The sequence below is a fragment of the Anopheles arabiensis genome, chromosome 2 (genome assembly GCF_016920715.1).
Source record: "Anopheles arabiensis isolate DONGOLA chromosome 2, AaraD3, whole genome shotgun sequence".
In the NCBI taxonomy this organism is placed as follows: Eukaryota; Metazoa; Arthropoda; class Insecta; order Diptera; family Culicidae; genus Anopheles; species Anopheles arabiensis.
The window spans coordinates 67067725-67077778 of record NC_053517.1 but is presented as its reverse complement, the minus strand read 5'-3'; the positions used below and the strand labels follow the sequence as shown (position 1 = coordinate 67077778).

General features: G+C 44.2%; 1 long non-coding RNA gene across 1 annotated transcript; it reads right to left on the bottom strand.

Annotated features, from left to right (window-relative positions):
• Positions 1-2239: 2239 nt before the first annotated feature.
• LOC120895652 lies at positions 2240-2598 on the bottom strand. The gene is made up of 2 exons (XR_005738367.1): positions 2451-2598; positions 2240-2394 (listed from the first exon to the last, which is right to left on the bottom strand). It is a non-coding gene; the product is annotated as an uncharacterized LOC120895652 (long non-coding RNA).
• Positions 2599-10054: the final 7456 nt, after the last annotated feature.

The following is a 10054-nucleotide window of genomic DNA, read 5'->3' as shown; positions in this document are numbered from 1 at the left end:
TTTCAATGCAAACTACCTTACAAAATCTTTCTGATCGTCAAAATGCGATTGAAAAAGTGCTCAGCCAAAACCACGTGGAAGAAACAAAAGGCCCATTGTCTTCTGTTGACACGTCACACACCAATCGAGCAAATGATTTTTTTTTTCATTCCCGACCCAATCAAAGAGCTACCATCCTACGATGGTAATAAGAAACAACTTTTAGGATTGATATCGAAAGTTGAAACCACTTTGAACATTTTTCGACCAATAGTAACCGGCGAAATATTTAATCTCTATGAAGTGTCCGTTAGCAGCAAATTAATAGGAAAGGCCAACGACGTTTTGTGCCAAGAAGGTAACCCTCATAAATTTGAAGCAATAAAGGAAATGTTGTTGAGTGCTTTCGGTGATAGGCAGGAAATTTCAACGTATAAATGCCAATTGTGGCAGTTGAAACTAACTACAACGATGTCGATCCACAAATATTTCAATATTCACAAAGAAATAGTGGAAAAAATAAAAAATATTGCAAAGCAAAACCCACTTTACCAAAATAATTGGGAAGCTATTAATTGCTTCATCATGGAAGATGCTTTGGCCGCTTTCATAGCAGGGCTTAGCCAAGATTATTACGGCCACGTACAAGCCGCAAGCCTAAAAGACGTTGAGGATGTCTACAGATTTGTGTGCAAACTGCAAACAAAAAAAGACTACACTACAAATCGTGATACAAGCCAAAAACCAAACAGCTACACAAAAAGATTCGATCAGCGACACAACGAGCACTCATACACAGGTAGCCAAACGAGGAATAGTAAATACCACCAAGCAGAAACGTCCGAACCCATGGATGCTTCCACTACTAGAAGCAAATTAACCCTTAATAACTCAATCAATAATCAAGAAGTGCTCAATACCGAAAATAGCGAAAATTTTTGTTTCACTTCGAAGCCGAAGTTTCCGAATTAGAAAAAAATAAACAAAATTTTCTACCCTTTTTGAGAATTAAGGATAATTGTATAAACAATATTCTAAATACACTAATAGATTCAGGGGCTAATAAAAACCTTTTGCGACCTGCAATATTGCAACAAATCCAGCAATGCGATAATACTTGTTTAAAAAACATGTATGGCAATATAAGAGTGATGTCGAAAGGCAAATCAAAACGGTTAGGTCCACACTTGCCACAAATTGAACTTTATGAAGCCAATTTTCATAAATTTTTCGATGGCCTTATTGGCACTGAAACATTTTCATCGCTTGAATCAATTTTGAATTATCAGGATGAAACAATAACAATAGCAAATCAGACAATAAAGTTTCATAAATATCCTATAAAACACGGATCAAAAGAGTTTAACATCTTGAATGCATCAAAAATCGAAACTATTTCATCTATTAAAGATCTACTTAGAATTGATCATTTGAGCATACAAGAAACAGAAATGCTAATAAGCACTATAATGAAATATGCAAGAATAATTCCTAGGGACAACGAAAAGCTATACGCTGCAACAGAAGTGAAACATAAAATAAACACGAAATGTCACAGGCCTATATACACAAAAACATACAGATACCCGATTGCGCACAAAAAAATAGTTGCAACATGGTATAATTATTCATTCAAAATCCCCATGGAATGCCCCCATATGGCTAGTCCCAAAAAAGAAAGACGCATCTGGAAAAGAAAGTTTTCGAATAGTTATCGACTACAGGAAGCTTAACGAAGTCACTGTCGAAGATAGGTACAGTATCAGACAATAAGATATGACCCTAATTTGTCATCGCACCGTGCACTTGTTTTACCACGTTATTAGTGTCTGTGTATGTGTGTGTGTGTGTGGGTGTGTTTGTGGGTGTTTGTGTGTGTGTGTGTGTGTGTGTGTGTGTGTGTGTGTGTGTGTGTGTGTGTGTGTGTGTGTGTGTGTGTGTGTGTGTGTGTGTGTGTGTGTGTAAACTTGGATAAAAGCTAAATTTTGCATCGCCAGCAGCGCTTGTTCCTCGGACAAAAACGCAGTTGTGCTGATTGATGACCCGCTTGGCAAAATGTCGCGCGACATGCATGCTTGAAATCGATGCTTGTTAACATTTTATTTCAAGCATCGTGAGTGTCCCAGCGTGAGCGCTGAGCGCACCTCCCCTCATTCTCAATGCCGCGTTTTTGGGTAATCCTCGCTCCCACCCTTTCTTTCCTTCTCCTCAACGGACCCACCATTCCCGCGAGCGTAGACCGATCAAAAAATTCCAGGAAATTCGGACAGTAAGTGTGCAGTTTTTTATTCACAGAGCTATTCGGGAATATTTCAATTCTTGATGGTGCGTGCTAGACGAACGAAACGTTGGCTGCTTGCTCCACCGATGGCGCGTGCTGTTGGAAGAAAAACTCTTGCTGTTTGATGCGTTTTCCTGCGACATATCTAGCATTAGAATGGTGAACAAAACTAGGACTATTTAAAACTTACCGATCACGAAGATATTTGAAGTTAAACGGCGACTCTGTAAGCCCGATTCACCTTCTTTGATCGGTTATCAGGTGCTTTGGTAATGAAATTGCTAGGTGTGATAGAAAATAATAGAAGAATAAACAAACATTAAAAGCAATACGATTGTTAGAACACATACATCATTTGGAAGATTCTTCTTTTATGCATACACTTACCCGTATATCAAGTAACAAAACAAACTGCATTTACGCCTGCGTTGACATCTGTCACGATTTACTTAACCACTTTTCTATAAACATTTTATAATTTTCACTGCATCTTCCGGCACCAATCCTTCCCAAATGAAATTTGCATTCATTCTGGCAATGAGTTTCGAACGATCACAACGCAGCGCGAGAGTGAAGAACACAAAGTAAATGGCACTATGTACAAGTGTTGATCATATGGTCAAAATAAAGTATAATGGAATTTATTTTACTTCAAATGAATTGATTTTATTCTGATTTACATTTCAACTATTGTTATCAGCCTAGTTGTTAATGTTTAAAATTTTGATGAAGTGAAAACATCATTACCAGATAAATGAAACGATAATCGACGCATTTTGACCATATCGAATTATGATCGTCTTTACACATAGTGTCATCCTCTTGCGCTTCAGGGTCTTACGCTCAGAGCAAAAATTCTCGCAACTTCGCAACGGTGGGAGCGTTCAGCTGTGGAGGGCTGGAGGAGTGCGAGTGTGTGTCTCATGCACACAGCGAAATTTTATTCAACACCTCGATGGTGGGAGCGTTTTTCCATGGGATGGGGTAGTGGAGTGCGAGTGTGTCGCATGATTCCTTCAAAGCTAGGGCCAGGGGTAGCGAGAGGCATTACAATGAGTTACTCTTTGCCAAGCGGGGAATGTGCATGCGACAGCGATGCGAAATGGACAAGCGCACAATAGCAATGAACTCGGCATTCCCTCACAGGTGTTTCTCCAGTGCACGACATTGAAAGGCCTGCGTGCATCTCTGCGTTGAACCTCGTGTGTGCATTGGAAACTTTGTGTGTGCATTGAGCAGGCGCGCAGTTCTTTTCAATGGGCGTTTTGTTTCATGAGCGCGGCAGTATTCTGTTCTCGATTTTGAAGGGTAGACGCTTACTCGCGTACTCATTGATAGTTATTATCCATGCGATTTTTTTGCTGCTCGACAACGATGTAATTCATCAAGTATACAAGCAGAACGCAGACAGAGCACGGGATCAGCCGTGTCCAAGTTTTTAACCAGCGCTTTCTTGACGTTCCAAGCAAGCAATGTTAGTAACAATGGGTTGAGGTAAACATTGTACCGATTATCAGCGCCATATGATAAAGCGAATGGCGGCTGCTGACAGTAAGCGCAAAACGATCGAGTTCGTAATGGAACGATCGCGCACTTTTGTGGCAAACGCGCTTCGGACAACCGAAACGTGCTTAGACAACCGAAACGCGCTTGGACAACCGAAACGCGCAAGTCAACCGGATGTCCTCAGAAGACCACGGCGAAAGAAGACCGTAAAATTGGTGATACATCGAAAAAACACTGATCGCGAGGGCGGTGGTCCTGCTTATTACATAAAAAACCTAACCCAAAACACAAAAAACTACTAACAAATCTATCCGAAACGACATACTTGTGAAACAAGCACACACCAATACACACTCAAACATACATACACACATACACATGCACATACACACACATGCACACACACACACACACACAAACACATACAAACCACACATAAACCTGGCTCAACGGGTGCATGGTGCGTTGAAAAAACCAAGGCCTTATCAAAAACCTTATCATTATGACCGATACTGTACCTATCAAAGAAAACCTAGCAGACTGTCTTACCGCTGCCGTGACAATACCATCGAAACCCAAGGTAGACGGCTTAACGGGTCGAGGTTTCTCTACCTACCTAGAAAACTAGCCAGCACAGAGCGCTGCAGTAAGTACCCTTGAGGAGCGACGGGAAGACCATCTGACACATCACAACGTGTCACGCGATGAACCTGCAATAGATGTCACCCGCTTCTCCAGGTGGAAAATATTATTGTAAGCAACCGTAATGGCGAATTTCGCGTCGTACGACACACAATTTCCCATGCTCCTCTTGAATCAGCACCCAATTACAAATTTACTGATCCTCGACCACCACTCGAGATACGGACTTGCGAATCGATAGTGTTAAATGAGATCAGACAGAGGTTCCACATTCCCCATCTGCGAGCAGCTGTTGATGGGTCCGCAAAAAATTGCCAGCGCTGTAAAATAAAGAAGAATCAGCCCAAAATTCCTCGCAGGGGTCCTCTTCCGGCTGAAAGACTTACCGCACTCTTCACCACGGCGTGCATTATGGCCATAAGACGGTTTATTGGCTGGAGAGGGCCACCCGCAGAGATCTGGTCCAATAACGGCACCAACTTCATCGGCGCCAGCAACGAGCTAAAAAGACAGTTAGCGAACACTCACCATAGCTGGGCGGACCTTCACCAACGCTAACACCAGGTGGAACTTTAACCCACCATCCGCACCACACATGGGTGATATTTGGGAGCATATGGTGCACAGTTTCAAGGAAAGGATGAGCGCACTGGACGACGGATGCAACGTAAACGATGAAACTCTCCTAACATCTCTAGCCGAAATCAAGTTCCTGATATATACGCGACCACTCGTATATCAGCCGCAAGTATCCGAAGCAGAACGGCCTACGGCATTCGTCTGGTCTGAAGCAGCACATGCGATCGTGTCCGGATCTTAGCGATGCGTTTAAGAGTAGCTGCCATAGATCCATGGTTATTGCAGACGGCATATTGGAACGCTGGTTTAAGGAGTATTTTCCAAATCTCAGCCGTCGGACGGTATGGCGAGAGTAAAATCCATCATTGCGTGTCAGGGACCTCGTCTTCATAGCGGCAGGACACCGGAAAGATTGTGCACACGCTCAAGTAGAAGAAGTGTTCACCGGCAATGACGGCAGAGTGAGGCAGGCGATTGTGCGTACAGCGCAGTGCAAGCGCGTGAAACGGCCAGTAGCGAAGCTAGCTAAGTTGCCAGTAGAGGTTGAAAGCAGGTGTTGAGTAGCGCTACGATTCGGAAAGTAAATCTTTTGGCAAAACCTTTTTTACATGCACTTTTGATAAGATCGCATAAAAAATTAGTTTTATTTGCTTCCGTATTGTTCGACTTCCTTTTTGCTACTGACCTTTCCGCCACTCTCTCTTTCTATCTCTCACACTCTCTCGTTTTGTCGCTCTCATTTCTATTCTTCTCGCAAATCACACTCTTTGCGGAAGCAGTTTACCGCGTTCAAGAAAGGCCTATTTACCTTGTCTATAGACCGATATCGGATTCTGCGGTCGTACCTTACAGCAGGAGTTGAATAAACAATGTTGATAGGAAGGTTTTCGATGCAAAGTGTTAAGAGAATCCGAAGAACTACTGAATCCACGCGGCGGGGGATGTTAGCACGAAAACAATGAAAGGTAAACAAATAATAGGCTGTCGCCGAGTGACAGCGAGAACCGAGCTAGATAGAGCGTAGTGTGAGCAGACAGCGCAGGTAGTTTACGTGTCCACGGCACACACTCAAGTAGAAGAAGTGTTCATCGGCAATGACGGCAGAGTGAGGCAGGCGATTGTGCGTACAGCGCAGTGCAAGCACGTGAAACGGCCAGTAGCGAAGCTAGCTAAGTTGCCAGTAGAGGTTGAAAGCAGGAGTTGAATAAACAATGTTGATAGGAAGGTTTTCGATGCAAAGTGTTAAGAGAATCCGAAGAACTACTGTATCCACGCGGCGGGGGATGTTAGCACGAAAACAATGAAAGGTAAACAAATAATAGGCTGTCGCCGAGTGACGGCGAGAACCGAGCTAGATAGAGCGTAGTGTGAGCAAACAGCGCAGGTAGTTTACATGCCCACCTGCAGAGGGCAGCACCTCGTGAAAATACTGCGAACAGGGCTGTTGATTCAACACCTGAAAGCCCGTAGCGTGCGCCATCGCGAAATACACCGGGAATACGCTGGTCATGGTCAGTAGCATTTGACAGCGAGAATAGAGCGACCAAATTTAAAAGGGCTGCAATTTTGAGACAAATTACTAAGTCGAATAAAATTCAATCCTGTAAAAAAGTCTAAATATTTCGCGTGATTTTCTTCGAGCTGCTATAAGTCTGCCTTTTGTGATTCTTTACAGCTTCCTAAAATCAGCCATCCTAGTTTAGTGTAGAATGCCACCGGCTCGTTATATTCCCCTTCTAGGCTTTTCGTTGCAAAACCTAGACTCGCGTTATCCTGACCAATTAGCAGTCGAGGATGTGCGTTGACGTATGATTCCATGTCTACTTCATCTAGTTGTGGGTACCTTTTTCCTAGTTCGGTCTGGTTCAACGTTTGGGGGCGGATGGATAAGTTGGAGACGGGCGTCACTTACGGTGCATAGGTTGGGTCATTTGGGGCTGGACACCTCGAATCCGACAAGTTTGGAGTCGTCCTCCCTGTTTGATATTCCTGCAGTCCAATGCAGGCAGAAAGGATTTGTTGGTCCTTCTAGTTCCAACTCGTCCGCTAGTGACTTTTCTATTAGCGTCAGTTTGAAACCGTCCTTGAACATAGAGTACGTCTGTACACTTCCGGTTTGCCGTACCTGCAATGTTCCTGTGTACCTGCATCGTCGTCTCGCATCAGCATACTGGCCTTCCCAACTATACCTTTAATCCAAGACGAGAAATCGTACTATGAGATTGTAGGTAAGTTTTCGCAGTATCTTCCCCAGTCAAACTTCATAGTGGATGGTAGTTTGTTCACCAACGCGTTCAAAAGGGAGGAACCATAGAAAAAGGTCTTATGTCGGTCATCACATGCTTACACCGTAGATAGGATGTTTTTTATAGCCAACCCGAAGTCAACAACAATTGATGGTCGGTCTAGGCACGGAAAAGTCAGATATCTTATGCGTTTTGCACACTGATCAATAATTCTCCTTGGCATTCCAAATCGCATTTTAAGCGTTTTGATTACGTCGTCCACGTAATATGCTGGTCCCATAAGGGACGCTTTAAGACGCTGAATGTTTTCCCTGTTTGTCACCCCACACATTTCGGTTGAATCTTCTAATGCCACATGGAAGTGCGATCACTCTTCTGAGGATCTATCGGACATGGGGAGAGCTGCTTGGATGATTTGTCGCGTAAGTAATTGGTGCTGTGTGGGCAGCGTGCGTTGGGAGCTAGAAGTGTCTCTCATGGATGGTGGTAGGTACTTTCTCATTAGAGATGTTGTTCTCTCGTTGTACGTGTTCTGCAATAGGTTATTCTCATGGTTATGAAAACCTCACTGAGCTAGGATGGTACCTGCGTGTTTAATTCTCTCTCATGTCGGCGACCCTCTCTGATTCTACTTCTACATCTACGACCTTTATCGCGGGTTTGTCGTCCCGAAGGGTTTGGGTTTTAGCTAGAATTTCGTCTTGCTCTCTCACATTGGGCTTACCTGCTTGAGTGCCTGTGAGTGGCTTAGGGGTTCGCCCTGTGTCTTCCTTCTGAGTGCTCTCCCGTTAAAAATTGCAAGGGTTGCGAGTAGTATCATCTGTTCGAAATATTTTATATTTTATATTATCTTTATATTTCATTAATAATTTTTTTTGCAGTGTTATTCATCTAAAAGTTCACTGTTTCAATAATTGTGGATTTTTGCAAAATATCATGTCAAAATTCAGGTGTTTAGTAAGCTAGAATTTGCAATGTTATACCTGCTCTCGGGATGCTATAATTATAACTGCTAAAACTAGCGGCGAAAAAATTGCCTAGGCTCGCAAGTTCTTCAATGCGAGGGCTCTGGGTCGGTGAACTTGTATGGCGTGCGAGCCCTCGCGCACCCTCGCAAATCGCTGTCAATTGCATGGCGGGATTCGATACAACAACCCAAAATCAGCAAAACCACCCATAATTTTGGTGTTTTTCGCCGTGAAATCTATTTAAAAAAATTCGCTTCGTTGAGTAACCCGCACGACAAAATCGAGCAGTTTTGTAGCTCGGATTTTCGATCGCTTTCCGCGAAAAGCGATCGAAAAAGCGAACAGAAATGTCAGGGAAAACGCTTGGATTCCGATCGAAGAAATATTTCAATCCTAAAATTTCAGCGCGGAAAATTTCGAAATATTTCATTTATAAACCCAACCCGCAGAAACCGGCAATGCTATAAAATTTTCGACGTCGTGCATAAGTCGTGTGAACGTCCACCCGTCGTCGGAGCTACGTCGCTTATAAGAGGTTACTCGACGAAGCGAATTTTTTGAAATAGATTTCACGGCGAAAAACAGCAAAATTATGGGTGGTTTTGCTGATTTTGGGTTGTTGTATCGAATAGCAGTCACAAAAAATAAATTTTAAGGATGGCTACAAAAAACTAATCTTGCCCTCCCCCCTTACTCCTTGCTTGTCGGTAGTGGCGATCACACCAGCTGTTCATAGGCTGCTAGTGGTGGGAGTGATAACACGCTTGTCTGCTGTCCTCTTTATCCGTTCTTCCAGATCACAGTCGCTTTGTGTGACGTCGCTTCCCACCACCTCCTTCGTTCCCCTCTTTCTCCCAGCGGCTATTGGCGAATGCTTGACCTTGTGTGAGCGCGCTTGGCTTGGGGCTATTGTTTTCTTCCTTCCCGTTTTTTTGGCTGCTGATGCATTGCGCGTTGCCTGCAGCCGTCGTTCGAATCCGGATTTGATCACCGCGCAAAGTTGTCGTGTGGATGTATAAATCGATCTACCGTTGGAGCTATTTGCTGGTTCGATTGAATAAATGCTTCGAGCGGGGTTTAAATTGTTTGCTAGTGTAGTTAGTTGCGCTTGTGCAAAAAAAAAAGAAACAATCAAAGGACAATTATCAATGCACTAGTACGCACATGTGAAGCCAACCAATGCTTAGTTAAACTTAACGGAAAGTCAAATGTTCAAATGAGGAATGTTATCATTGAACACATGTTGTCATTCCATTTATTACTTTTTTATCAATAATGCTCAAGCCCATCCAATCCTCCCCTACCCCTCTCCCTCCCTCCTTCCCTACCAATGGGGATTACAAGCAAGGATGCATTTTGTACTGTATTCTTGTGTATTACCGGGGTCTACTCTTCGGAAGAGAGAAAGGAACGTCTCCCCCGCCTCTTGCTCGATGCTGTAAGCGAGGAAGGCCCCGCCTCGACATGGCTGGCGCACGCATCGCTCGCTCGCGTTGCCTGGCTTGCTCCTTCTCTCGCCTTTTTTTGGAGACGCATCATCGTTGCGGATGGTGCGGCGCGGCCATGTCGCTGCCTGGCGGGTGGCATAGAGGGTTGTGATCTAGCCCGTCGCTGAACTCGCCATTGACGCAGCATGCGTAAGTGACGTTTATACTGCATACATTGTCGATAGCGCTGCGGCTGCGCTCGGGGATTGACTGTGGCGACCGGCCCTCGGGAGCCTCACATGCCGGCGATGCAGCCGGACCTTTCACGAGCCATGGTGCTCCACGCGTCCCCGCATTCTATGGATTGCTTGGTTGGTTTCGGCTGCCCCTCGTTGTCGTGATACCCGAACACAATACCACAACATA